Raw genomic sequence first — 11,859 nt, 5'->3', positions numbered from 1 at the left:
CCCACTCATTCCCTGACCTCCTCAGAATCTTGTACCTGTGGAAATTTAACCACAATGTTCAAATTGAACCCCCAATGACCATGACCTTTACACTGAATTAGGATCTGCAGAATCTTACAGGTCATAAACGGTGCAGCTTTTCCATTTTTTTGTAGTTTTTCAAATCTATCCAGACAGCTGCCTACAGATGCTTGCTTCTGCACTGCCACCAGCGCTTCTGCCGAGTTTTTTTGCTGGTCTAGGCAATGCACTTTTCAGCTGGCTCCTTCTTCTCTGCACACAATTACTCCCATTAATCTTTAGGAAAACTGGACTCTCAATCCAGAGCTGCAGCAAGACAACCAGACACCCTTAACAACTTCACTCCCTTTGAGAGACTTGAGCTTGCAGATGAGGTCCAAATTTTTCAGCATCACAGGACCACAGGGATGAACTTGGCAATATCTGAAGGTCAGTTTAGCCCTGTATCGTTCTCCACCACTGAGCGATAGTGAACGCTGGGGGACGGGGTACGGGTACAGACGGAGTCTTCTTACATTCCGAAAAATTGTCATGAGCAACAACTCACAGACTTCTAGCTTTAAAGTTTGCATTCATTTAATCACATCTAATACCCTTACCCTGCGTCAACTTGTCTTACTCCTTCTTTTGGCTTATCTGTCTGGCCTCCAAAAGGTTCGATGGCAAGACTAATTATGACATATGAAAAAGCACTTTATTTTAAATTGGCTGCCTGATGATTACATTAGCTGTCCCTCCCCTTCTGGTACTATGAGGAACCATGAATAATCATTTTGTGTTCATTTTTTTCCGCTTAGAGTCTTACAACTCAGATATTCCTGATGTGGAAGTCAGAGTTTTTGCAGTTTCCACAAATTTGTACTGAAATTCTTTGGAAAGCGGCTTGTTTGGCACCATCCTTCTAGTACCATGCTGCCCTCAGAAGTTTATTACACATTACACCTCTCAGTCCCACAATATCATCCTGGAGTTTCTTTAGACTTGAATACACCCAGCCTTGTCAGTTTGTTACTTTGAGTTTACTCCTCTGTCCTAAAATGCCTTTTATTGACCCCTCAGCTTAGGACTAGTATGAGGCTCTATTGCCTGTAAACAAGAACCAGCTTACTTTGAAAACTTCTTTATCACTTTTGTGTTGAATATTGCTATAACCGACTTTTCTTTTGCCCCCCTACAGCCTAATTCCTCAACAGGCCCTTTCTATATAATCCGCCAGTTCTCTCTCTGGCAAGTGCCTGGCTTTTAAAGATATATTTTGAAGGCTTTAAAAAACAAAATAGCTTTTATGTTAGCAAGGTAATCCTCTGAATCTGTTTCAGCCTGGGTCCTTGGGGCTTTCTATGTCACGAACTTATGTAGAGTTCTTGTGCTCCTCGTTTGGGTAGGAGATCCACTTTTTGAAGGGTGGCACTTCTAAGTAAGCCTTTGCCTTTGCTTGCCCCAGCGTGGACACGAGCATCGAAAAACCCCAAATCGATCACTCGACGTGGTGTGGACAGTGTTGCAGCATCTCCCGGATGCTGGGAGAAGGGAACCGCAGAGCTCCTTCAAAATAAAACCAGCTGGGGTTGACAAACTTTCTTTTAAGCTAACGTACGCCCACCTAGTGGCTCTCTTGCGTTGGGGAAAACGCAGCGTCTCCAGCAAATGGGGAAGTTAACGATGAAACTCGCATTTAAAGAGGGTAAATCAGATATTTACTGAGTTGGCGTAACCGCTCAGTAGGTTTAGAAACGAGGATTTTGAATTCTTGTTTCGCTGTTGTAACATTTAACCAGAAACCAGGAACAGTTAAACTGCGTAACCCTGATTTTGTTTATAGCTGCCCAGTGTAGGGTTTTTTCATCACCCTTTTGGTTGTGTCACTAGGCTCTGTAGGAGAGACAATAGCTAGATACAGAAAGGCATTTAAAAATCATTCTGTTAGCTGTACTTAATGAATACCATAAAACCCCCCAAGATTCGTCGTGAGATTCTGTGTGTGTACAGTATACAACTATAGGTGAATGTGTGTATGTATATAAATGAAAAAACCACACAGAGCCCACAGGTTACGTTGCTTCAGACTTTCTTAATTGTGTCTCCAAGCATAGCACTATATCCTTAAGGCCTCAGGAAAACTCTAAAGAAAACTACACAGCAGCATCGTAAGTTGTTTAACTATAATTGGCACTGACAGTCCAGAGTCTCCTGACTTAAAAGCTGGTTGGCAGCTCACAGCAGCTGGATTATAAATTAAAAGGATGTGAGCTTGATAAATCGCTGCCTTTTAGGATTCTCAGAATAAGCTGGAATTCAAAGCCAAGTATGAACAGCCCAAAGAAAGAGTGGACTCTTTCCACTGTTCAAACTACAGTTAAGGTATTTTAAATATTTAAATCTAGAAAAAATAAAAATTAAATCTTGTTCTACACCGTTGCACTCAATGTCATTTATTTCCAGAACGGTGAAATATTCAAAAGGTAATGTGATATAAAAATCTTCAGCCTCCCTGGCAAGTTTCCAGGTAATGTCCAGGTCAGGTCAGGTGTGACCAGAGACTTTACAGTTTGATGTCGGACGTCTGGTTGGTTCCAGTGCTGAAAAATGCTCTAGGACTTTCACAGAAGCTACCATCAATTCCAGTATTTTCCGACAATATTCGCAGAGAAATAAAAATCTGAGCAGTGCCTGCGAGGGGACTGTCTCCCATCTTTCCGAGCCCTCTGGTGAGTACTGAGACACCGGCAGTGGGACAGAAGGAAACCTGCTCCGTAGCTCTGTTTCACATCCTTGGGGAAAGAAAACTTTGGTGTCAGCGTTGTTGGGGCACTGGCCACGTTCAGAAGCACTAAGAACGCCAAACCTCTTTAATTGCTGTTGTGCAGATGTGCAGAGGATATTCTGCCGTTTCAGAATCCATTTAAAGCGTCTGCCTACAAAGCAGACGGGAAAGCATTGTGTAACAACGGAGCAGTACTGCAGGACAGGACCCTCCATCTCCCTCGGCCCTTCCCTCCTGCCCGTCCTTTCCTCCCTTTTGTTTCCCTGACGTTCCCCTCTTCTCCCACCAACCGTTTGTGGCATTACTTTTTTCAGCAGTTCCCATCTGCTCCTTCCCTCCGGAGGTTGGCTGTGTTGCCGAGAACTGCGGTTTCGCGGAGTGATGAAAGGTTCGGCTTTGTCCCACGGGGTCCAGGTTTTTAGAGATAAAGTGGGAGCAGAAAGCAATAGTTCTGGAGGGAATGAGGGGAAAAACAAGCAAAGAGATACAATCCCTTATGCGCGTTTTACATCACTCTGCACTCAGCAATATTGGCCTAAAGCTGACTTAATTCAGTTTACACCAGTGAAATTGCTGATATTCAAACTCACCTAAGTGAGGACAGAACGTGCTTCAGGATCCATTTTTTCATATTCATTGCATATCTGCATGTTAAAACCTTGTGGCATGTGTGTCTCAAAGTGGTTTACAAAAAACCAGAAAGCAATTGGGTATGTTTTCTCTACAATTAATATTCTGTTTCCCCTAATGCTTATTCCTGCAGTATCAGATACTGTAATTTTGGGTTTAAATAATATTCCAACTTTTGTAAGGCAGAAAGCTGAACGAGAACAAACAGCACCTTTCAAGAAAAAAGACCTTTTAGGCGCCAGAATGCCTTGTTTGGAGGATCCTACTGGGCAGGCATTGCAGCTACTTGATAACATGGACTGAAATGAAGTCTTTCTAGACAGCTTACTACAATTAGATTGACAATCATATTATGTCTAGGTTTTCTACAGAGACTTTTGTCTAAACTTCAGAGGACGTCTGCTTCCTTTCAAAGTATTTCCACCACCTACAGATCAACCTGTCGAGAGTGCAGAAATGCTACACACCCTCTTTTCCTGCTCCAGGCTATAGGACAGTTCACACTGACAAAAAAAGCTGATGCTTCTATTACAGTGTATTACAACTGCAGGAATAGCCGCTCCAGGAATACATATGCTGGGGCTTGCTAGCATTCCAGTGAAACAGAAGTTAAAAAACATTAAGGGCTCCTGTGTTACAGCTACCTAAAATAAGTTAGAAGGGGAAGAAAAGCAACTGTCTGGGGCGGTGCTATAAAGTAAAACGTGGAAAAAAGGCCCTCTTTCCCCTTTTCAAATTTAGCCAAAGGAATAAATGGCATAATCTTGGCAGGACTCTGCCCTCGTTCCTCATCCGTCAGATTTGTGACAGTTTCAAAAAGACATTCGTGAGGAAACTAACTCGCTGTTAATAGGAACTGTGTAAAGCTTTAGGGCAGAGAGCATATTATTTGCAATTTAAAGTCATTTTCTAACCAGAATTTGTGCCAAATGCTTTTTGTAAATTATGCTGTCCCTCTTGTAAAATAATCCTAAAAGAAATTTCTAAACATCAGAAGTTAAACAGTTATATACTACGGTACTGATTCAATAAAGCAGTAAAAAATTAAATACTCTGGTAAATAACATTGTTCGGGGCCTGGTCTTCTTTCCCATCCTTTAGTAAATCTTCATTAAAAATAAGTGTATTAAAATAGGGCATTAATTTGGATGAGTGGTATTTATATATGTATGGGGAGAGGAGAAGAAATCACAACAGTGAGAAACTGTCCCTTTGCTGCAAACAGTTGTCACTCCTAGAAATGGGAATTAAAATGTTCATCGTCCTTCTCCTTCCACCACACTTACCCAAACAAGGGCTACTGAGAGATGAGCGAGATACGTCTCCTGAATGCACAACACAATCAAGTGCTATGTCAGAGGAAGGGGAAGAAATTAAAACAAGGTGGAATTCACGGGAGGCAGCGCCTACTTCGAGGCCGAGAGAGGCAGCTTACCCCCTACAGCTGTTCCGACCTGATGGAATTATGCATTGTGTTAAAGGCTAGAAGTAGCTAAACCTAGCTTTTTAAAACGGAAGATTGACTGAAGGGTTTGCTCACCGAGGATCCTGTCTGGTGTAAGACAAGACAAGCCATGTTTCAGAGAGCGCGGAGGGGGGTAACTAGTTTTGATTTAGCTGTGAGAAGCTTTCAGGTGCAAACTCTTCTGGCAGACCTGAAGTTATCAGATACACTGCTTGATTTGATAAAAATATTGTATTCCCCTGTAAATCTTGCCTTATCAGAAAAACCCAAAATATTCAGCTCAGACTTTATCACGAGTCACAGCAAAATCCAAGACCAGCACAGGTTAGAAACAGTTGTTCTTAGTACAATGTAGTAATACTGACCAATGAGAGTGTCAGAGAGGAAAAGCAGCTAGCAGCTGTGGGCAAGGGGGCAGTGAGAACTCTGGTACCCAATTCGCATGTGGGGAACAAAAGGACCCTTCATTTCTTTTGGAGAGGCAGGGCTCAGCGAGAAAAACGGGTCTTTAGTTCCTATGTCTGACTTTGGTGTTGAATAAGAGAGAATAACGTGGACATTGAATGCGTCTGGGTTATTTTGATTTTCTCTTTTACTCATGTCATGTCACAAAGGGAAAAACCTGATGGCAAATTTGTGTTTTCCTTGAGACCTTCAGCAGCTCAGTGCTGGAACAGGTTAACATTTCCCGCTGAGCGGCTGTTCAGCCCCGCTCTCCTCGAGCAGCAAACAGGCATTTGTACTGCGGGAATGGCTGTACCGGGTAACCCGCCCAGTAAGATGGCACTGCCACGAAATACAAAGAAACTGCTGAGGAGTTGGGTTGGGTTGTTGGGGGTTTTGCACTTAGAAGAGATTGTCCACCTTCTTTCAGCGCCTCCCAGCAGCCACAACAGCTGAGACACGTGGAGTTTGCTGCCAGGGAGTGAGCAGTTGCCAAGGTAAGAGCGATACTGAGCCGAGGTCAAAATGCCCCAAACTTTAGTCAACTTGATATGCCCCACATTCATTCCTGTTAAGAGGCTTCGTGGCCGATTTACGTGTGGTAAAAACAAGCGGACACCTGAAACGAAGAGGTGGAGAAATTTAACCTTGAAGACAATCGTTTTGGTACCTTGGCCACGCAGAACTTTTAAATGGAGGCATGTAATTTGTAAAATACATGATTAGTCTACCATGCCCTTATTAAGGAAAGGATAACAAGCTTTCTCTTTGGAAAATAAGCAAATTTGAGTAGGTAAATGTCTAAAATAATGGGACGATTTTATGGCAATACACATTTAAAACTAGATTGCTAAAAGCTCTGAAACGTATTCATAATGAAGATGAATTTGCATGTCCCAAAGTTAAGATTTCTGTGATTCTCTGCCTCACTAGTAAATACAATTGAGCGTTTAAATCTTAGGCAAAGGAAGGGAAGAAAACAGACCCATTTCCCTTAGGTCTTACTGAGCAAGAGGGAGCCACGCGACCCCAAGTGCTCTCTAAAGCACAAGCGCACCCCAGAGCATATCCTAAAGGGCCCAATACACCTCGTGAGAGCGGAGAGAAGCCGAAAGATCCAAACCCCACCAGCCAACTCCTGAACAGCTAAGGGCGAGCCCTCCTTCTGGAAAGGAGGGAGGGGCGCGGCGGGGGCAGCCAGCAGACCCGCCCTCAGGGGGGAGCTCTGAGCTGGCGGCGCTTCCCCCCCCGCCCGCCCCCAAGGCGCTGAGGCAGCGGCGCGGTCGCTGCACGCGCACTAACGGTATCCTTTCGCCCAGCCGTCGCCTGTTTTCAACGCGCTCGCGTGCCGCGTCCCGCCCTTTGCCTTGCTATGATTGGCTGGTGTCGCCTGTCAATTGTAGCCGTGCCCGCCCTGGCCGCCTGGTGATTGGCTAGGCGGGGCAGAGCGAGGGAAAGCGGTGGCCGCGGGGCGGGGCGAGGCGAGTGTGGCGGCTGGCGGAGGGATCGGTGGGGTTGGTGCGGCGGCCTCCTGTGGCGGTGTGGCGGGGGGCGCTTGAGGGGAGAGCGGGGTCTCTGAGGACAGAGGTGGCTTCGGGCCCTGGCTGTGCTGTGGGGAAGGGCGGAGACAGTGTCGGGGACGAGGGCGCGTGGAGACGGGACTGCGAGGAGACGGGACTGCGAGGAGACGGGACTGCGAGGAGACGGGACTGCGAGGAGACGGGACTGCGAGGAGACGGGGCCGTGAGGAGACGGGGCCGCGGCGGCCACCCTCGGCGTGCAAGTCGGCGAGAATAGCACAGGGTATTTCCGCGCCTGCTGTTCCTCTCTCTTTTCTCTTCCTGCCCTACATGCCGTCTGGCCTCCTCAGGTGGCGTTTTTGCCCCGGGGCTTGTCCTGCTTCGCTTGCTTCCTCCACTGGTCTCTTATCCGAACTCTTCAAGTCTTTTTTCTTGAGGGGGCGGTGTGGCCACCCTCATCAACTCCCACAATTTTAATCTGGTGTCCCCTTGCTGCTCTGACAGGTCCCGTTTGTCTTGGCGGGATGTTTGAACTCCCTGAGACAAAGGGAAAATTAATTGATCTCTCCCTTGCCGCAAGGTTGTTGTGGTCTGTTTCCATACCTTCTTCTGCCTGTAACTGCAGAGAGAATTCCTGATAACATAATCTTCGTGCAGTTTGTGGGCTGTGAAACCTTGCTGAAAGGAGATGGGAGGCCATTTGGAGCAGATAAGAGTGATGCTGTTTCTGCCGTTGCCTGTCGGGGATTTTTTTGTGCTTTGCCCTGTTTACTTTCTGGAATCTCATTTTGATGAAGCCAGGGGTTGTCTGAGGTTTGGCTTTTTTAACGGCCGGAGCAGTTGCTTTCACGGATTTGTTATAAATGCCGAGGCAGAGCCGCAAATCTCTTTTTATAAATTTATTTGCAGTAAGAACAAGCAAAAAGGCTAGGCACGCCGGGGGGCAGGGGGGGCTTCCTGCTCCGCACCGACGAGCACCGGGTGGTGCTGCCTCACTCCCTTTTATAGTCCCATCCCCACACGCGCAGCAGGGTCCCTCAAACTTCCCCGGGCTTTCTGGGGTTGCCGGGGCTCCTGGCAGGGTTCCTCCGATCATATTTCACCTGCACAATCCGCTGTTGCTGGGGGCTTCTGACGGGGGTCCCGCCAGTAATTTTCCACCTGCTTAGCATCAGTCACTGAGGGAAAAAACCTCCAAACCCCTTTTAACAATAAAACCATGATAAATCTCCTTTAACTTATGTACATGATAAACACTAACAAAGTCACCATATTTTAGCACGAATCACCACCATATTCTTCACAATCCCTCGCCTTTTGTTTTATCAAATTGATTCGTGTTTGGGTTTCAAAACGGGCTAAGGTTTGTTGTACGGGATTTGGGTGTTCTGTTTTCTTTAGTTTAACCATCATTAGTGGGTGTACCTTTTCTCCTCTGGCCAACTCAGGATCTATTGGTATTGCAGAGATTTGCATCCCTTGAACGAGTGAATGAATCAATCTAATAAAACATGGAATCATACATGGTATAAACATTAGGGCAGCAAATGCCACAACAGGTAAAATAAAAGCTGTTTTTACAATACCAGGACCCAGTGTCATTTTTCCATTCACAAGTTCGATTATAAAAACTGTTTCCTCGTAGTTTGGCATATTCAGTTTCATTTTTGTCTGACCAGAACCCCTTGAATCCTTTGCTGCGTCCTTGTTCGTTAAGCCACAACCATATATAGATACCTCTATCTTTGTTAATTAACTTATGTGTAAGTGTCCATTGACACTTACTCTCTCCCACATCAACTCCTCCTTTCTGAGTTCGGTTCAGACAAAATTTACCCTTGTTAGGGAATTGAACTGGCCATTTTTCACTATCTTCCCAGGCAGTATTATTAACATCACTATAGTTACTTACAATTTGTGCTGGGGAAGGGGCACAGAGACCCACGGCCAACTTGACAATCCCAGAGGTCCCCCACAAACCCAGCAGTGACTTAAATTGAAAGTTTTACTTATAGTTTTTGCTAACGGAACAAACTCATTCTCTTCAAAGGGGTCACATAAGCTGGTAGTGTTTTGACCCTTTTTAGCCATCACGAGGCCAACACACAACATGAGGGAAAAAGCCAGTCGCCATCGTGAGGTCCGGTATGGCACATTTTTCTGTTTACCCCTGGACCCATTGGGTTGCTGCCAACGGTCGGGTTTGTGTCTTCTTAACAGCAAAAATGGAGGCCAACCCGGTCTTGCCCTCACTTGGACTTACTCTCAGCTTTTCCCTCACTCTCTTACTTCCCTTTTTTTTCAGTTTCTTTGTTCAACTATACAAACTGACTTATGTTTTCATGCAAAACAGTCTAAAACCGAAAAAAACCTGTGAATGCTACAACCTTTTAACATATATACATACACACAGGGTTCATGTGGACGATTCAGGATCTTTACTACTGTTGATGTCGCTCTGTCTGCCTCGGTAAGTCCAGTCCTATTTTAACTCCGTCGCATTCGGAGCTTCAAATCTCCAGGCGTTGACTCGATCTTCCAATCTGATTCACCTGTGACTGGTCCTTTCACCCTGGAAATACGAGTCCATCCTCTTTCAGCAGTTCTTACAGCTGTCTCCGTAGTCAACACCACCAGGAATGGTCCTCCCCATCTAGGAGATAAGCTTTCCTCCTTCCAGATTTTAATCATTACTTTATCTCCAGGTTGTATTTTATGCACTGCAAATCCTAAAGGAGTCGTCTGGGCCAATATTCCCTTCATTCTTAATTCTTTTAGATTTTTCTCAATAGTTTTAATGTATTGTTGAATCGTTACGTCTTCTATCAGTGGATGCCCCAGAGGCATACCTTGGGAATATGGCATTCCGTATAACATTTCAAAAGGTGAGAGGCCTGTCTCCGAGTTTGGCATAGTCCTAATATGAAGTAGGGCTAAGGGCAGGCATTTAATCCATGAGAGTTTGGTTTCTATCATTAATTTAGATAACTGTTGTTTCAAGGTCTGATTCATTCGCTCTACCCGTCCAGAACTTTGTGGATGCCACGGAGTGTGATATTCCCAAGTGATGCCTAGGGCTTCTGTAATTAATTTTATAATTTTAGATGTAAAATGAGTACCCTGATCCGAATCAAATACTTTTACAATTCCAAATCGTGGTATAATTTGTTCTAGCAATATTTTAGCTACTGATTGAGCAGTCGCTCTGGTGGTAGGAAATGCCTCTACCCAGTGAGTTAACTGATCCACCATTACTAGTAGGTATCTGCATCTCCCAACTTTCGGTAGTTCTGTAAAATCTACCTGGATCCTCTCAAAAGGTCGATAAGCTGTTTTCCTTCCACCAGCTGCGGCCTGTCTCATAGTTCTTTTGTTAATTTTTTGACATGTTAAACAACCGTAAGTAGCTTGTTTCGCAATTTCATATATTCCAATACAGCCAAAATGCCTTAGGAAATGATCACTTAAAGCCTTAGTGCCCCAATGAGTGCTTTGGTGTAATCTATTTATTATTCTTCTAGTATATCCTTTAGGTAGTATCTCCCTCTTGTCTGGAAGAATCCATTTCCCATCTATCATAGTAGCCCCTAACTTCTGAATCTCGGTTAGTTCTTGAGGGTTATATACCTTTTTCCCATAATCTACCCCCTGTTCAATTACATATAGCTTTATTGGTTCCCTTAAAGCTGCCTTTTTTGCCTCTTCATCTGCTAGATTATTACCTCTAGTTTGATATCCTGTTCCTTTTTGATGTCCTTTTATGTGCACTAGGGCTATTTCTTCAGGACCTCTCAATGCCTGTAATACTTGAACTATCAATTCTTGATGCACCAGATCTTTTCCCTGAGTATTAATCATTCCTCTTTCTTCCCAGATCTTTCCAAAGGTGTGAACCACCCCAAAGGCACATTTGGAGTCTGTATATATAGTGCCTTTCGTGTCTTTCAAAATTTCAAGAGCTCGATATAGAGCGTATAGTTCACATGCTGGAGCTGACCATGCAGGACTGAGAGGGCCTGATTCTTTAACCACTAACTTGGTTCCATCGACTATTGCATACCCTGATTTCCTTTTCCCATCTACAACTCTAGAGGACCCATCTATAAACAACCTTTGGCCTTCAGATAATTCAGCTTCTTCTAGATCTGGTCTTATCTTGGTCTGTAATTCTATTGCTTCGATGCAGTCGTGACTCAATTCACCTCTAGGATCTCCATATAAAAATTGAGCAGGGTTTTGAGCACCGGTTACTCTCAGCTCTAGTTCTGGTGCTTCTATTAGGATAGTCTCATACCTCAGTAGTCGACTATCAGTGAGCCATTTCTCAGCTTTTTGTTGTAGTACACTACGCACATCATGAGGAGAAAACCCGAAGGTCACTTTTCGTGCCTCCTCAATGAGCAAGGCGGCTGCCACCAAAGACTGTAAGCATGTTGGCCAGCCCCTGCTTACGGGATCTAACAATTTTGAAAAATATCCAATTGGTTTTTTACTTCCAGCCCAATCTTGGGTTAGAACCCCATAAGCAGTTTGATTTGAGGTGGTTATAAACAATTGAAAAGGTCTTTTAACATCTGGTAAACTTAACACTGGAGGCTCAGCCAGTGTTTCTTTTAGTTTCTGAAATCTATTCTCATCCTCCTCAGTCCACTTCAACCTGTCAGACACCAGCTTTTCATATAAAAATTTTACCTTTTCACTATATCCTTCTATCCATTGTCTGCAGTAGCCTAATAATCCTAATACCTGACGAATTTCTCTTTTTGTTTCGGGTGGTGATAAAGACAGTATTCCTGATATCCTTTCAGGATCTAATTTCTTCTCCCCTTTACTGAGCCAGTGTCCCAAGTACTTCACTTCATTTTCTACAAACTGTAATTTAGACTTTGAAACCTTTAATCCCTTTTCTCCTAGAAAGTTCAATAATTCTATAGTCCCTGTCCTGACATCATCCTCAGTTTGTCCAGCTATTAATAGATCATCTACATATTGTAGGAGTTTTATTCCTGAGGATG

The sequence above is a fragment of the Strix uralensis genome, chromosome 30 (assembly GCF_047716275.1).
Source record: "Strix uralensis isolate ZFMK-TIS-50842 chromosome 30, bStrUra1, whole genome shotgun sequence".
NCBI lineage: Eukaryota > Metazoa > Chordata > Aves > Strigiformes > Strigidae > Strix > Strix uralensis.
The sequence above is the reverse complement of the archived record's forward strand: the minus strand, read 5'-3'. Positions refer to the sequence as shown.